Raw genomic sequence first — 18,248 nt, 5'->3', positions numbered from 1 at the left:
TTCTGATATCAACATATTTCAATCCCACTCATGTCTATGCCCTTCAAATATGCCGCAAACAGCATTGCTCTGGGGACTGAAAAATGTGCCGGTAGTTGAATATTCTCATTTCGAATGAGATTTGGAAACGATCCGAGGAATATTAATGCCTAAAAGGGGGCTTTATTACGCGAAACTTGCAGCGTATACTAAAGACTATGAAAGCTCAATGTAACTCGAATATGCCGCATTGAAGCCCAATAAGGAATGTGGTACGCCAATGACGCCCCCTGTGCGGGCCCAAGCGCACGAATTTTTTTGCACCGAAGCCCCACGACTGCCACTGAGAAAATCAGAAGCTCGTCAATGTTCTTATAGAAGATATCAATGGAAACTATCTTCCTGATAAATTTGACTGCACTTTGATCTAGAGGGTCTTAGGGCCAAATTATGTGCAAGAGCTGATTTTAAGAGATCGGCGAGAAATTCGCTGTTGGCCGTTCCATGGGGAAAAAGCGACAGAGAGGAAACGGGAAGAGGTAGATTGGGAATTTCCTAGATCTGATTTCGTATCGTGTTCATTCCAGCCCAGGTCGGCTTAGAAGATTCAGAAGAGTAACGATGCCTTGAATTACTAGGGTGTTCCAACCCACATCTTCGGTTGTATTCATACGTTAAACTGACCGTATATACAATAATAAGCCGCTGAAGTATTAACGATTATTAATGGACAGAAGTCAAGGTGTTTTCATATTTTTAAGCTCCCAGACGTAGGTATAAAAGCAATTACATTTCAACTTTTCAGAATTAATTTACCGTCGTACAAGTATTCTAATTAGTGTAATAATCGTTACTTTGTGTAGTTACAATTTTTCATTAAAGTACCCCCAAAAATTAGTTCGAAACAGGAAGAAAAAACCATATTGAGTGCTAATTATAACTTGATTACAACACGGAGAAAAACATAAAAATCCCATTAACCCGAAACCAAGCGTGCAATTCCCATTTACTATTGGGATTCGGGATTATCCTCGATACCACTAATCTACTAAAATAAGAGACTACCAAGAGGGAATTTTAAATCGATTTTGCATAAAAATGGCGATCACGTATCTCGGGAATTAGAAGAGATAACCCACCTGCGTAAGGTGTATTTTCGATTCAAAATTAAGATTAATTAAGTGAAGATCAGAGAAACTCCTAATATTGTTATATTATGTTCAATGAAATCACCTAATACCGGGTCACAGGAGGTGTAAAACTCAATGGTAATTTTTGCAAATGCGGTAGAAAATGCGTTTGGATAAAATATCCGAACAATGATTTAATGGAATTTATACATAAATGGTGGAAAGATATTGTGTAGCGTAACTTTTCGTGATATTGTAGCTGGAAAGTGGGAATATGAATAGGCATAACGACGAATATCTAAAGCCGCCGCTAAAATCACTCTTTAGAATTTGGCTTAAAAACTTCATGAAATTTCAGCTGGCTGGTACGCCACTGCTAACTTTAATTTTGTTCAAATTGCTGTGTACGTCGAAAACATACACATCTCGATGCGGTTCACACATCTGAATCTAACGTGGAAAATTAGTTTCCCTGTTTTTCATTCCGCCACTGACATCTTTAATTTTGTTTGGGACTAAAATTTTGCCGAACTCCTCATAAATGTCTTAGCATCAGTGCGATTTACATATATACTGCAATCCAGAGGCGTCGCTAAGGGAACTGCAATAGTAGCAAATTGCAGCTTAGCTAATTTCCCGGTTTTTTTATGACTTTTATTTCACAAGACACTGTGAGTTTGATTTTGAAATCATGAGTATTGATCATGAATATGATAATGAAATATTGGCCGCATCAAAATTGTTAAGTTCGCAATGAGATTTCATCATAAGAGTCGAAGACCGTGTCTAAAGGGGTCACGAATCTGGTAAATTACCCTTTTACCGTTTTTATGAGCTTCCAGGTTTTTAACGGAATTTAAATTTTTTGACACGCCACTGGGGAATAAATTTTGAAACACTAATTCTATCTAAACGCGTTTTACAAAATCGTTAAATCTATAAATTCTAAATGAAATTTAAATATATTCTAATGCAGGGTCGTTTTTGAAGGCGCTTATAGAAAATGGGACTTTAGGCCTGTTTGAGAATAATTAGGTTTTTCCCACAAACGACTTCTAAGCTAGTAATTTGCAGAATATTTAAAAAATATCATAATCTAAATGCTCCTTAAATATTGGAATCCACGAGCTTTCCTGAGGGTTATTTAAACTTGAATATCACTATTCTTCCTAGTCTCTAGATTTTTACCGAAATTTTTTCATACGCCACTGGGAACATCATTGTAATGCTCAAAAACTGTTGAACACTTCATAAATCGTGTAGTCTAAATGTGACTTCAATATCATAATCCATCGGGATGTCACTCAAGGTGATCCTAAAGTGTAAGATTATTTTTTCTATTTATTTTTCTGGTATTGAGCGCTGGATACGCCACTGAGGGCATCAATTTTAAAATGAAAGTTTAGAAACTTACTTGTTGCATTCTTTTCTTTGGTTTCTCTTAATGTTTCTTCATTTTATGTTTGACGCTGCCTTCTACTTGTATCCTTCATCGCTTTGGTTATTGTCCAGCCATTTGATGTGATCTCTGCTCTATCTAATTATCCTATATATCGCTCTACCCTTGATAGCCGAAATTCTGGAAACTGAATATCTAGAATATCCTCTTTTCTTAATGAGCCTGTATTGACAGTCGTTCAGATTTTCGTTTTTCAATGAAATCCTTCCTTCGCGTGGCGCTTGTTATCGCTGATGATCAGTGACCTCCTAAGCAAAAGTCTCTTCACATCTCTTTATCTGCAGTCCAAATCCGAAAATATCATAAATAAATATCTTCGCTCAGTATTCTGCCCCCTTTTTTGGGACATCGAAAAAGCATTTGAAGGGAGATTGATCCTTCACGAAAGTGGTCAAACTATAAACGCATGAAAATCGAAACATTTACTGCGTTAATGTCCGTTAGTATTATATGACCGTCCGAGATGTGTCCGATGCAGGGTTTGAAGGGCTCGATAACTTGTAAATGTCGGCTCCAGATAAAGGGAGAACACTCATTAAAAGGGCATAAAGCTCCACTGACATAAAGTGTTCGTCCGGATGATTCATTTCAACGTGTTCTTGAACTTTTAATGTTGCGAGATTTAAGAAATACAACTCATTCAATACTTTTTTTCGAAATATCTATGTCGCGAGTGCCCCACTGGACACGAGCGTTCGCCCGCCATTGTTTATTGCTGTGCCGGAATTATCCGAAAGAAAACGGAAATTTCCGGCAAGGGGCGGAGAGATCCGAGCGGTGAAGCCACGCCTCCTGTAGCCTTCGGTATTTCAACGCGCATGAAAAGACAATGTCAAACCTTCAACTTCACGCATGCGCAGGAGCTATTTCAATTTTTTTTTTGCCTCAGGGATGTTCCTGTAACATCCTCTGCTCGATTTTCTTCCCGTTTCGTAGGAAGTGGTGGCAGACAAATATTGTCTAAATGCCCACCATTCTTCAGAAAAGGTCAGATTACGCGGTCAAAGAGGAGAGGACAAATTATTTGTTTAAACTGACGCCTTTGTTTGGCCTGGCATAATTGAATTATGATCGAGTGTAATTACATCAGGATCTCTCGACAATAAAGTTGAAGCTCTTGTACCGCCTCGTTGTTTACGTTGCATTAATAATTCCGACTTGGATCGATTTCTTTCAGAGGATTTTCAAGAACTTTATACCATTCAATTTCAGTTCCATTAGTGAAAAATCATATTTTATGGGACGCTGTCTAAGAATGCCCTATTGGCCAATTGCATCGACTAGGATTATTTTGCAATCAACACAATAAAACAATCCTAGAAAGAGCTTGCCCTTACAAAAATTTGCCTTTTGCGTTTACTGAATTTCTTCCGTTTTTACCATTAAAAAACCCCCGGTACCATCCATTTTCTGAAAAAATCATATCAGCAGGTGGCGTTTTACAAGATTAACAATTTCACCAACTCACTTTAATGGAAACAGTAGAACTCGAAAATGATCAAAAATTGATAGTTTGGATTTTTTTTGCTATTAAATAGTTTCAGCTACGCCACTGCGGTTTTCATAACTTCGTATTTTTTTGATTTTCCATGAGCATTTCATATTAGCCAGTGGTGTTTCACGACAAGGGTAATTATACGACCAGTGTAATAGGATCTTCGCTTTTAAAAAAAAATGGCTTTTTTAATTTGCTCACTCCCAAATGAAATAGGCCTCGCCAATTTGGGTTGCCATTAAAATACCTTACAATAGTGTGCGCTCCCTGGGAATTTCATATTAACATGTGATATTTCACACGTGTGGCAATTTCATGAATATTGCCAAGCAACCCTAACACAGACAATAGAAACTTGAAGCTATTAGAAACTGCTATTTTGAGAAGTTTTCGCTCTTAAATGGGCCAATTTCCTTCGGCTGTCATCATTGGAAAAATCACATTTCATTGCTCAAATTATGATAATTATATTTCGACCCACTGGCGTACACTTCACGCAAGTGGAAATTTTCGGACATTGCTAAGTGGCCCTAGAAAAACTGAAGTTTGCGAACAGATTTTTTGGGAATTTTATCACCCCTAAATGGGTTTACCTGCACCACTGTTTCACATCAAAGGTGATTGTATGAATATCCCGAAATATTCCTAATAGGAACTAGGTTTTCACAAATATTGACTTTTTTCAATTCATATTATTACCATATGGAATAGGCTACGCCAATGTGGTTTAAATCATTGAAGAGACCATACGACGCTGTACGTTCTCTCAGAATTTCATGCTAATCGGTGATGTTTCAGATGAGCCTCAGTTCCTTTAACATTGGTAAAAACTGAAGTTTGCATGATTTGATTTAATTACTTTTAAATGGATTCATCTACGCTACAGCGATTTAAATAATTGAAAAACGTATTTCATTGCACGGTCTCTAAGAATTTCACATTGACCAGTGTAAAAGTATGCAACTTTAGTGCAAAATTGACATTTTTAGAGTCGAGTCCGATTTTAACATATGGGAAAGGCAACTTAGAAAAGATTACAAAAAGCTAAAATTCAAAAAATTGTACACACCCAAATAGATCTTCTACACCAATGAATTTTAGGCTCAATAGTTAAACACACTATGCGCATCAACAGTAAAATTTGCAGCTCCATTGAAGAACCACCATTGATGCAGTATCACCTTATTTCTGAACCAGAGAAACCAGGTTAACAAGAGTTTTTAAACGAGAGGGAAAAATTTATGCATACCCAAATTGACCTTCTGCGCTACTGAATATCATGCTCAACAACTGCTCCAGTCACGTCTATAAAAAGAGCGATTTTCAAATTGTTTAAAAAATAAACAGTGGCGTAGTGGAAGCCTTTTGGAAAATTCTTGTAAACGAAACTCTGGTGAAAAATTCGGGGTTGTAAGTGTGTAATTCTTACAACATGCCGAACATTGAAGTAGCTCCGTCTACAGTCATGGCGTCTTTAAAGTAATTTGTAAGGTATTTTATAGTAATTCCCGCATACTTAAATTTTACAAAATAATTAACATTCTTTGGATTTGTTGGTAATTTTCGTTCTTTCGTCTCACTTTTCTGAAACTATTAGGTCTAACTTAAGTTAACCTGAGTTAAACGAAATAGAACCTCTTTTCTGCCATTTGGAACTAAAATAATTAGTTTTCAAACGGTATTATTTAAATATACAGAGCTGTTTGACCTTAGACTGGTTTTAGAAGAGGAAAAAATCACCATCCGTACTACTGCGTGTTCGTTAAAAACGAGATTTTTTATAAAAAAAAGTAAAATCACAATTTTTAATGGACGCCATTTATGCGATACCATTATACCCAGTTTCCCTCGTTAACGGCCTATAATTACGAAATTGTTCGTAAATGTAATGAAAATTTATTATTTTCTTCCAATATTATTATTAAGCTGTGACTTGTTAGCCAACAAGTGAAATTTTTCTCAACGAGTGACGTGACAAGTAATTTAACAAATTATGTTTCTGTCAACTGTAATTATCTTGACGGCTGTAGCAGTGAACTGTCTTGTCAACACTGACATAAGACACACGCATTGATCTGACAGGTGTCTTGTACAGATACATTTGATAGACCCAAAAAATTACCAAAAGAACATAGCAGCTAACAATACCGGCAATATAGGGACGATCGCAATAGTCGGGCGGTTAAAACCGGTTTAAAAATTTTTTATCTTTTACTCAAGAAAACTTCTTTTGATGATTTCACACAACCTTAATGCAACGAGTAATTTCAATAAAATATCCATTTTTGGATTGTTGTTTAATTACGACAGACCTACAGACTTTTTCGTTTCGATCAGCATAAAAGCACCTGATTAATTGGGTCTTTTGTTTGGCCTAAAATGTGGTCAACTTGTTTACTCATTCCTGGCTTATTTTAGAAACTTTCTGAACTTTATCAAAAATACTTTGAACTCTCTCGAAGTTCAGTGGTGGGTCTGCGGGTAAGCGGGCCCGGGTTCAAAGCGAATTCACGTGGGCCTGGGCCTGTTTACACAGCTCAAGATGCGCTCACTACATTGGCGTATCAAAATGTTTAGCAATTTTCCAAATTTATTCTTCCTCTTTGTTTTACTCGTCGTTTGCATACCATTCTTTCCTCTGGAATTAAATTCCAAATATAAATACAGTGGAGAAAAAATTAAAATAAAATTTCGATTAATGCGGACCAAAAAATGCTTTTTTGCAGCTTGTTTTCAATTTACCTCTAGTGCTAAAACGATAGGCTTAACAGATGGTTAATTAAAATTGTGCTGGTAATCAAAACGTTTTGATGCCTTGTTATATAATAGTATAGTTAGAGTCGTAACTATTATTCGTAACTGCTCATAATCAAAATGTTCCACAGGCCTACCGACAGACGTATCATGGTTATAGAACTAAAATGCGCATATCACATTAGTAAATGGTTCATAATGAGAATGTGATGTCCAACCCTCATTGGTCGGCCGGCGATTAGTTGGCTTAATAAACATCGAGACCGAACGCACGATGGCCACCGCGCAGCCCCGACTTCACACTTTTGGATTTTTACGTTTGAACTTAATCTATCAATTCCAGGAAGGATTTTTTTCGGAAACCTTGAAAGAATCCTGATGTTCCAAGTTCATCAATAAAACAGCTAGCAGGTAGGGAAATATAAACAACATATCAAAAGGAGTAAACACGTCTGCTAACGTTTTTTATAGCTCAGCAATGATGGTAAAGCTATGTTTTCTTGAAGTCTGTGATTAATCAAGGCGCTGATCCGTATCAGGGCATTGATTTTGTCCATGCAAACATTCTGGAGCACCTAACCAGAAACCTGTTAATAACAAACAAAAGGTTTAATTAGACTGAATAGGCACTTAAATTAGACTAACGAGACGACCAACAGACACGCAGCACTCAACGAAAACTTTTCCGGTGAAAATTGAATTCTGTACGTCTATATTCTAACTGGCGTCACATAATTTTTTTAATTATGAAAAACTTTTAGAGATCAATATACAACGTGCATTGGCTTTACAACCCCCCCCCCCTCCCCCCCTTCCTGCCTAAAAACTATAATAGAATTTTTTTTCGTAAAAATTACAATTTTCCACCAGAAAAAATATGATCAAATTTTACAATTTTTTGGCGTTTGTGACAATTGTTTGCAACTTCCGGTTGGTGTGGAAACCGGAAATTCCCCAACTTCACGACTTTAAGTATAAATTTCAATATCACCGAAAATGGCAGCAAAAACGGCTTGTTGAAATTCTCAATATGTTGCTATATTTTTTAATGTTCGTGCCTCAGAAGGCCCATTCGCTTTGCTTCTCTTTTTTATTGGAAATCGAATTGGTACGCGAAAAATGAGCTAATAGAATATTTTCCAGAACCGTTTAGCCAACAATACCGCATCCAGATATCAATTGATACATGATCGTAAAGTAAATTGTTTGTTGCGTATTTTCAATATATAAAAATACCTGGTAGCTTATATTTAAAATACATTAAAGTCACTGCAGATTAAACTGGAACTCGTAAATGAGTATTAGAGGTCTTTTCGGATTGAAATAATTACGAGGGAAAAAAAATAAGAAGCTTATGTATCCAGTCGATTAATTTGCCCCTTTGGAGTTTGTTCAGAAATCGTCAAAGACTTTTAAGAACAAACAATTCCAGTAAAAAAGGCAAATTTCGCTTGTTTTAGGAACAGGGAATGTGCCTTGAGGTAAGAGACGTGAATTGCCCTAAACTGGGAAATTTTATTTCAACTAAGAGGGTTTGTTAACCCCTACTGCAGTGATACAAATCTCCCAACATTTATCCTTTTATTAAAGTGGTTTTTCATTTCACGTTTAATAAACAACGACTGCGTTAAAAACGATTAATCTTTGGTTCTCACATGTTATACAGGTTTGATCCAAATAGCCATTGAATTTTAATATAAAATCCAATTTAATCTGGATATAGGAAACGTATGTAGCACAACGGATTTATATTGAAGAGTTGATTCCTATTACGTAAACAACGAAAGAGGAATTTTAACAACTTAAAAAAATTCTTATCTAGCAAACTCTATTATACAAAGCTTTACTTGGGCGCTGGATGTTCCCAGAACTTTCAGGTATTGATACAGGAAAACTGCTGGAAATCATTCCTTTAATTGAGAGTGTGTGAATATCTAAAAATGCACAGAGTGTTCCACCAAAAAACTCAAATTATAAAAACTGCTAGAAATTATCGCCTTGGTTCACAGTTTATGAAAATCAAAAGAAACATAATGCAGCATGTTCAATTAAAAAATTGAAATTCTAAAGATTACTGGAAACTAACTTTTTTATTTGCAGTTTGTAAACATAAAAAAAGTATACCGAGCGTTCCATTAAAAAAAAAGTTAAACTTTGAGAATTTTTTTAAATTCATGGCGAGTTCGGTAAAAAAAAACTCTGAATCTTTAAAACAGTTAGAGACAGGTATAGGGACACTTACATATAGTAGATATGATTCCGTTTATTTGGGAAACAGTTCTTGCTCTTTTAGATCTTATTATATACAGGGCGTGCCAGTTAAACCAGTCTTCCTAAAATATTTTCGATGCAAGAGATTTTCCCAGAAAATCCCGCGACAGGCCGATTTTGCCTTCAAAGGGGACGTCTGTAAACGCAAAGTCATGAATGTCGATTCATCCCCTGTAAGGGGGTGACAACTCCTTCCGAGAATCTCACATGGCATGAGATTCAAGTGGCACATCACTCTGAAGGCATTACAGTTTTCTTTACGAACGTGGTAAGACATTTTTGTTCTGTGTGAAAAGTAACGCAAAAATCGTGCTGAAAGTGTCGGCGAAATAAAGCGAAAAAAGTTTTGAAACAATTTTTAATTGCGCATTTAAATATTCCAATTGCGGCCTATTTACTTCTGTGGAGTAATAAAATGTTCATTCGACATTTTTCCGGACATTTTGTAGCATTTCAAGGATTATTTCATCACATGCTACCACTACTTGATGGCGAAGATCTTTTAAATAAATGGGTTTCGTTTCGTAAATAATATTTTTTAAATGACCCCGTAAGAAATAGCAATGGTGTTAAATCTGGCGATCTTGGAGGCCATTCAATTAAACTTCTTCTACCAATCCAATGTTCCGGAAAATATTAATTTAAAAACTAACTTATTGTAGCTGCATAGTGTGGCGGAGCGGCATCCTGTTGAAAAAACACATCGTTCTCTAAGATCTGATCGTAGTTTTTAACAATATCTACCATGTAGATGAAGTTCTGAAGTAAGTTCGAGCGAGATTCACGCTGTCACGTTATGGAGTAAGAAAAACGGACCAACAAATCCCCAAATCACAAGTGAAACGTGCAACTTTTCTGGATACTGTGAACGCTCTTATAATTCTATGATTGAAACCTCTCCAACATCTCCAGTTAGGTCTGTTGATGTAACCATTAAAAAAGAATATGCATTCGTCAGAATACCATGTAGAATATGAAAAATTAGGATTGTTCAAACTTGTTTCGGCCATTTCACAAAATCGTTTTCGGCGATCTGGATCATCTTCATTGAGCTCTTGCACGACACGACTCTTACAAGGACGAAATCGATATTTTTTCAGGGTCCTCTGAAGGCTACGGTGTGAAGTTCCTGAGGTCTCATCTAATTTTCCAATGCTTGAAGTAGGCTGCATTCGATGTGTCCCAATAGTGCAACCTGTGCAGCTTCATTAATAACACTGTGTCGCCTTTCATGTTTTTTTGTTAGCAACAGATCCAGTTTCCGTAAATTTACATATTAAATTTATCACGTGGGAATGGCTGAGATCCTTACCGGGATGCTTTTCATTGAAAATTCATGCAGTGGCTCGGGCGATTCCGTTGTTTTTAAAATGGATAGTGACAATTTCCATTCTTTCTACAGTGCTGTAAACCATGATTTGGATCGTTTGCTTCGAAATAGTTGATAATGACAAATCAACAAAATTCACCATCGGCACCATTCTGCTTAGTGTAAAATCCTAGAATCCTCATCAAGTCCTCGGGGATAAACATCCTTTTTGGCGATTTCGTTCTCCGGTGTGTTTATTATTATTATTATTTTATTTTTTCACGCAGAACAAAAAAAAGTCGCCACATGTATGAAGAAAATTGAAATGTCTCGAAAAGATGTCCCATTTGAAAGCGGAATCGACCTCTATCGGGGGCTTCTGGAGAAACCTTTTGCACGGAAAACATTTTACGTAGACCGTTTTAATTGGGACAGTCTGTATATAGGTATTTTTAAATAATGATCCTATCTTTATATATTACAACGAAATGTAGCAAATTGCTTTATTTCTTCATTTTCCGGGTGCACAGCAACCATATGGAGCGATATGTCATTGTCTGCATATCTTAAAATTCTCCCCGCATTATCTGCATAGAACATACATCCATCTCAAGCCTTGATGCTTGATTTTAGAATCTAAAAAGGGAATTTCGTTCCGCTTTCGCAAGTTTCATTAGCATAGACACACACGCTGCAATAATGTAATAAAGGCTGAAAACTGGCTCTAAGATCTCATTACAAAAGCTTAAAGGGTTGATTGAATAGCATCAAAATTATCTGGTAATTGGCCGAGGGAAAGAGGAAAAAACATGTCCCGTGTGTCCTCCAAGTGTTTCACTACACTTCGAGGGGTGATAGTACATTAAAAACTAGTGCGGTTTCCCATATAAACTATATTTCAATGGTCCTTCATTGGGAAGATATGGGGTGTTAAAGTTGTATTAAAAACTTGTGTTTTTATTGATATCTTCAAAACCGCATGAGATATATAAATGAAATTTGGCATGCTGTGCAAAAAGATCATTTTCAGTTTCACCAGTGGTGTGTGGACGGACACGCCTCAGCCCAGTTTCAAAGAAAAAAATGTTCCGCCACTGGTTTTAAAAAAATAAAAATTATTTTTTTAAATCTCGTTGCATTTAGGAGGAAAATGCTCGCTCGACCCTTTTTCGTCAGAAGCACCTTTTGTCAGAATAAAACGTTAAAAGTGGAGAGGAGTTGCTTGCAAGAGCGACGCCCGCCTGCTCACGAATGCAAAACACACCCGGACTATTTCAACATATGAGAGCATCGATGAACAGGCGAGCTCAATTATGTCTTGACAAAAATGACCTCCAATTTGAACAATTTCTGTAATTTTACCGCAAATAAATAATACTTGGAACACATTCAATATTATTAAAACCATTTAAAGACTATCGTGCATGTAGACTGATTTTAATTTTTTACTTGCAAACGATACGGGGGATAAAAAAGATTCAGGTGATCACTTTTCTTCTATGTGAAATTGTTCTTTTTTTTTTTTTAACTTCGGAACTATTTTTATTTTGCGAAAAACCTGTGGCATGCCAATTTTTTCTTTTAAAATGTTCGGAGACTTGCCCGTCCGCACCCCACTGGTGAAATTAAAAAAAACCTTTTTTGCACGAGCAAATGCGCCTGCATTAACTGTCATGCTAAATTTCGCTGACATATTTCATGCGGTTTTGAAGATATCAATAAACTTATAAGTTCTCAATAATACTTTAACACCCTGTATCTTCCTAATGAAGCATTATTTCAATGTTGTTTATATGGGGCATCACATTAGTTTCCAATGTACTATCACCTCTTCAAGCACGACGAAACACTTGTGGGACGCCCTGTATGTCGCTTTTTTTTTTTTAAATGTTTTTCGAAATATTAAAAATTTGGAAAATTCTTTGATTGTCGGGTTGATGTTTAGCCACAAATGCCGCTAATCAACCCACTGGGATGCGCCCGTGGGTTTCAACCGTCCCTGGTAGCCATCAACGTCGACAAACTTACCAGCTTTTTGTCTTTCCCAATTTCGAATTATCTCCAAAAACCGAAAATTATGAGATCCAAAAATCCTTATTCGCCAAAGAAAACAATCACTAGAACTGGAGGTCCGCCACCAGCACTCGAGCGCGCGAAAAAAATTGAAACTTCGCTCTCGCACTCGCTCGCACTTGCCGACGATTTTCCGGTGCTTTTCACAGGCGGAAACCCGAAAAGCGAATAAGCTCGTGCCGAGTTTTCATATCGGAAAAGCACACGCGTGAGATGTCGTCGCTTGGCCGAAAATTCGCAACTTTCAACTATTTCGCTTGCCGTCGCTCGCAGGAGCGAAAGCTCCACTCTGTTTTGTTTCTACGTGTTGATTTGCAATGTTTCAGTGTCGTAGACCTGTTTTGTCAAAATAAGTTCATAAAGAATCAGACTTATGCGAATTTCTGCTTGATTTCATTGGCCGCCGTCCGACTACACACGCATGGCACCTGGGTACTATTGCAGCAATTGCTGCGTTAATTATGTGGTTGACTTAGGTAGTACCACCTGTCTGTGCGTACCTTCCTTATCACTGGGTAATTCGATAGACGCATTTCGGGCAACGTTTTGAGCTGCCCGCTTCACGTTACGGAGGCTTTCAAGCTTCGGATCAAGAGTCGTTTTATGGTTCGACAAATCATAAAAATGGTAGTGGTGAGGTTGGTGGTCGGTGCGCGCACTCTCATTTGGGTTATGCATGTAGAACTGGAATAAAACAACTTTTAAAGACTTAATTTTTTTTTCGCGGCACTGTCCACGAAGACCAACGCGCTCTTGCGTGTCCTGGAGGCATTTCTGGAAGCAGTAATTCCACTCGTTTGTTGGTACGGTCAAACTGGCATATTTGAAGAAGTCGACTGCGTCTGGTCACGATTGGAACCTGTGACCGCGCAATCCGCTCTTGATATTTGGAAGGGTAAAGAAATCGATGGGACTTAAGCCGGGACGGTTCGGAGGACGGTGCAACAACGCGGCGCTTTGTTGCGTTAAAAATTTCGTGGTCTTGCGACCTGCATGCAAACTTGCATTGTCTTGGTGGAGGATGATTCGTCTTTTAGTGTCGGTTTTTCTAAGCTCAGAGATGACTTCCGGCAAACAAATGGTTGCATACAAATCGACAGTAACACTTATTTGATCTTGCTGGGGAACTGTTACTACGTGGCCTGCTTTCGAAACAACTGTCGCGACAATCTTTTTGGACACACTTCGAGACCGGACGATTGGCCTGGAATACCCAAACGGACGGCTGGCTGTTCGAGTTCATATGTGTAAATTCACGATTCATCACGTGTTTAGAGTTTCTTCTGCAGAAGCGGCCTAGAGTTGTTTGACCCCAGCTTCTCTCAGTTTTTCAATTAACAGCATCCAACAGGACACATATTTTTTCACAGCCAATTCTTCATGATAATTCTTTTGTGAATTGGGGTCTTTGAAATCCCCAAAGATTGCTCAATCCCGCGATGTGTCACATGTCGATCTTCCTTGATACGCTTGCGCACAGCGGCGACACTTTCCTGGGTGGCTGCCGTTTGTGCCGCACCTGTCCTCGAACCACAGCCAAGACTCGTCCGTCCACATTTGAATTCTTTATACCAACAAGAAATTGTCGACTGATGTAGCCCTTCATTGTTGAACACCGAAACCGGCCTGGCGGGGGCTCCTTGTTAAGATAATTGCCGTCGAAAGTTGCAAAAGATTGTTACATATACAGCGTTCTAGAAACTTTTCAACTTTGAAAATTCACTGTATCTACAACACTCTGCGTTCGCACGGAAGCTTTGGATTTAGAACAATTCGAGATTGAGGTGAATCTTTGTCAAGGGGGAAACCCATATAGAATGCTTGTTTTTTAAGAATCTTCTGCGCGAAAATTATTGCGCCTTGCTATTTGCAATTTTATATAGTTATTGCTGGCTATGATAACTATAAAACAGTCATCATCATTTCCTTTAACACTTATTAATCGTCAAACAATGGCGGCTGAAATCAAACATGTCGAAAATCTGTGGTATACTGTGGAGGTCGGTAAAATAGCCTGTAAGGGAAGAACCAAAAAAAAATCTGTTGGTTTACGAAAACACGCTTTGCATGAGCGTAAAAAGTTGTGAAAATTCCTAAAAAAGGTAATGTTTTCTTTAGAAATTATTGTTGAAATTTTTTTTACAGGTTTAAATAATAAATATTCAGGGCCGCTGAGTTAAGGAGCTTTCTCACACAATATGAGCGAAATCGATCAGGCAGTTTTCGAGTTATCAGCTTACCGCGTGAGAAATTTCGGATTTCGAGAACAACGCGTTTAAAGTTTTAAAGAGAGAAACGCCTAATGTAAACGTTCAAAATTTCTTCGGCGTCCTCTGAATGTCCTCCTAAACACCTTTCACGTTGACCTTTCCTCGACAAGTTCTCATACACCTGCAAAACGTCAATTCGCACACTTTGGTGAAGAGGAAGGTGGATGGTTGTATTCTTCGGATCCGAGCGTCTCCGCTACTTGCTAGCTCCGGCCGACCTGACGCCATCGCGGTTTTAGCAAGAAATAATACGGAAGAAAACCCGAAATTAGTTCCATAGTTCGCCTAGAATATTCTAGAGATGTTTTGCTATTAAAAAAAAAAAATGCTGAAACAGATTTTCTATTATGTATTTCCCCTCATAATGACGTTTGACTAACGCCGCCATCTACGTTCCTATATGCAAAACATGAAAAATAGCCCTCGTATATAGAACGATCGTGCCTAGCTTCCTTTTGAGCGCTAATTGTCAGTACCGACGGCCCTCGAAAAATTACCGAACAGTACTGACGGATAGTTAGCAGTAGTGAATGTATGAACAAAACCGCAACTTTTCATTTTAATTGCGAGATAAATCAAATAATGACTAAATCAGTTAATTATCCATCAATTTGACTCTCTTAAGGCTGTTTTTACAATCTCAATATTGGTGCTTTCATACAATAATTTCCAGTGCCGTAACGAGTAAAAGTTAATAGCTTTGATCAATTAAGTAAAATTATTTTTTTATCTATTATTATAAAATAACTGAGATAGTTAGACAAATAAGACAATTAAATAAACGCGTAACAGTTACCGCTCATTTGATTATCTAAAGGGTGTTCTACATGCCCTGTGACTAACACCCTCGTATCGGAAACTCATTATTCAAGTTCATAATTGAAATATCAACTACATACACAAGTTAAGTGTCATTATTATTAATTATGGCACTTAATATGTATATTATTATAATTTATTAACTACGGTTGCTATATATTATATAACTTTGTGTTCACTGTACGTGGTTTAATTAGAAACATCATTCATAGGTGAAACCAGATTAAGAGATCGATTTTTTGTTTTAAGGGCAACGTCATTTTTTTGCTCCTTTGGCCCCTTTTCTCGGCTCTCATGACGAAAAAATCACTCAAATTTAGCCTTTACGACTGCCTTACATGAGAAGGCGCTAAATCACGATGGGCTCTCATTCGATTTTTTTTTTATAATCTCTCATATAACTCATATATAGGTTTTTCGAGCGTGAGGAAATCAAAATCCAGACGTATTCCACGGACGCTTAAACGAATTTGAGCCTCAATCAAATTTCCAATTTTTGGAATTTTTTCACTGCCAAACGAAACTGCGTATGCTAATGGAATAATACAGTTAAATTTCTTGTAATAAAAACTAACACGGAAATTGGACTAAAACGGAAAAAAGAACCAGGGGCGTGCCGCTTTCACTTGATACCATCTAAGACATAATACCGCAATATGAGGAAAACGCCAATTTTCAAGCCTCAGCTTCGCCAAGATGAAAAGGCCATATATATGTATATTTCTACTTTATGTATTTATTTAGCTCCCAACACCTGAAAAAATCTAAAATTTTTCAATATTTCTTTTTGTAATGAAAACCATTATCTCCTGACTAAATACAAGTATATCCATGATAAATTAAAATGAATAGAAATCAATAGTCGAGTATGCATTAAACGATATCTATTTCAAACGAAAATAAAACAAAATTTCTGTGTTGTTATAAAATGAAATAATGATTTAGAGCCAACAGGAAATCGTTATTAAAATGTTTAAACAAATTGGCGCTCAAGCATATTGATAGTAGATGATAGTCTACATTCCTTTTCTTCTTAAACCCTGAAGAATATCACGGGTAAATTGTGAGGATTTGTACGCCATTAAGGTTTACTCCATTATTTAACAACGAACTAATTTACGCCACTCAATTTAAGTTTCTGCAAATACCCGAGTTTCCAGTAGCTCAGGCCAATATGGATGTAAAAAGAACCCTTTGATTCCATGTTTTCCTGCATGAGGTTTAATATGCTCAAGTATTTTGTTTGCTCTAATTTTCCTGCGTTTTGGTTCAGAATTGCTTAAATATACAGGGTGTTCCCGAAATCCAGCCTGTAACTTTAAGGGACGATCTCATATGGTATTAAAAAAAAAAAAATCTTATCAACATTCGGCCGCGAACGCTTAGATTCTGCGATACAGGATGTTGAGAATTAAAAAAATATAATTTGTTTGAAATAAATTTGGATCAGCGAGTGCCAGTTTTTTCAAATTTTGCGGTTATTGTACGTTGGTACAGAGCTGCATTTTTAGCATGAAATCTATCTTTTTCTGGCGCCAGTGGCGCAGTTAGGCGTTAGACAGTTGACATTTTCGTCATAAAATTCAGTTTGTTAATGCATCTTTTAACATTTTTTCTATTTTGGAACTTTCTCAAAATTTTAGAACCAAAAAGGGCTTTTGATTTTTTGTGCCTGATACTAACCTATTCTTAGAAAAAAAAAATTAATTTTATTCAGCTATAACAAAAATAAAATGTAAGTATTGAATACATTTTTCTTTCTTAGTTCCTTGTTACATTCCGAGATTCTGGCATTTTGCTAGTTGTAAGTTCTGACTCAGAACTGTGGATTAGTTAATAAAATTTCAAAATAAAGAACTCTATCTGCACTGGAATGACTCGGATGCATCGACGCCCAACTACGGCACTGGCGGCAGATAAAAATCGACTTTATACTAAAAACGCAGCTTTTTACCAACGTACAATAACTGCAATATTTTAATGGGAATTTTTTTTCTTCAAATACCGTAATAAATTGTATCCTGAAGTTACGGACAGCACTTAGGAAACACTCTGTAGAGAAGATGATTAATTTTAAAATGTCTGCATTTGTTATTCAGTCGAGGGTCTACATCTTTTTCGCACAAAATCCGTTTTATTCGAAAATATATCCCTTTCAGCCAATAAGCGTTTTAATTTAAATGACACTTTTGCACTTATTGATATATCTACTTTGAAAACTTTGCTACAGAGAAATAGTTTTAATGCAGAGATTCTACCTTAGCTAGACGCTCGATATCAATGTAGTTCAGGACTCACACCCCCATAAAACTCAGAAAAGTTTTTCTTTAATTTGGTTTGAATCATTTCGAAATAAAATTTAGAGAGAGACAGAGAGAGAGAGAGAGAAAGAGAGAGAGAAAGAGAGAGAGAGAGAGAGAAAGTGAGAGAGACCCCAAGTTAATTAAAGCGAATTTTAAACCGCCATCCGTTATGACGCATATTAAACTCGCAGAAAAATTCATATTTTCCAAAGGGTTTATTAAACCTCGAAAAAGCAAGAACTACTCTAGATCCTTAGGAAAAAATTCGTAATTTTTCTATGGAAACTCGTCAGTTGCAAGAAGCAAAACCGTTTGGTCTGTAGCAGTGTCACATTTTGTGGGAGATTAGGATAAATAGAACGTTTTATAAATTCTAGAAAACTCAG

General features: G+C 36.9%; 1 protein-coding gene across 1 annotated transcript in view; it reads right to left on the bottom strand.

Moving 5' to 3' along the window:
- LOC136345355 (pyrokinin-1 receptor-like) overlaps nt 1-12,823 on the bottom strand; it is a 77,802-nt gene extending 64,979 nt beyond the window's left edge. Inside the window, exon 1 of the mRNA XM_066293578.1 lies at nt 12,426-12,823. The gene's annotated coding sequence lies outside the window, so the exon portion shown is untranslated. The remainder of the gene's footprint in view (nt 1-12,425) is intronic.
- Nucleotides 12,824-18,248: the final 5,425 nt, after the last annotated feature.

Source organism: Euwallacea fornicatus, chromosome 19 (assembly GCF_040115645.1).
Source record: "Euwallacea fornicatus isolate EFF26 chromosome 19, ASM4011564v1, whole genome shotgun sequence".
NCBI lineage: Eukaryota > Metazoa > Arthropoda > Insecta > Coleoptera > Curculionidae > Euwallacea > Euwallacea fornicatus.
Note: the sequence above shows the minus strand (reverse complement) of the source record. Positions and strands in the feature narration are given on the sequence as shown.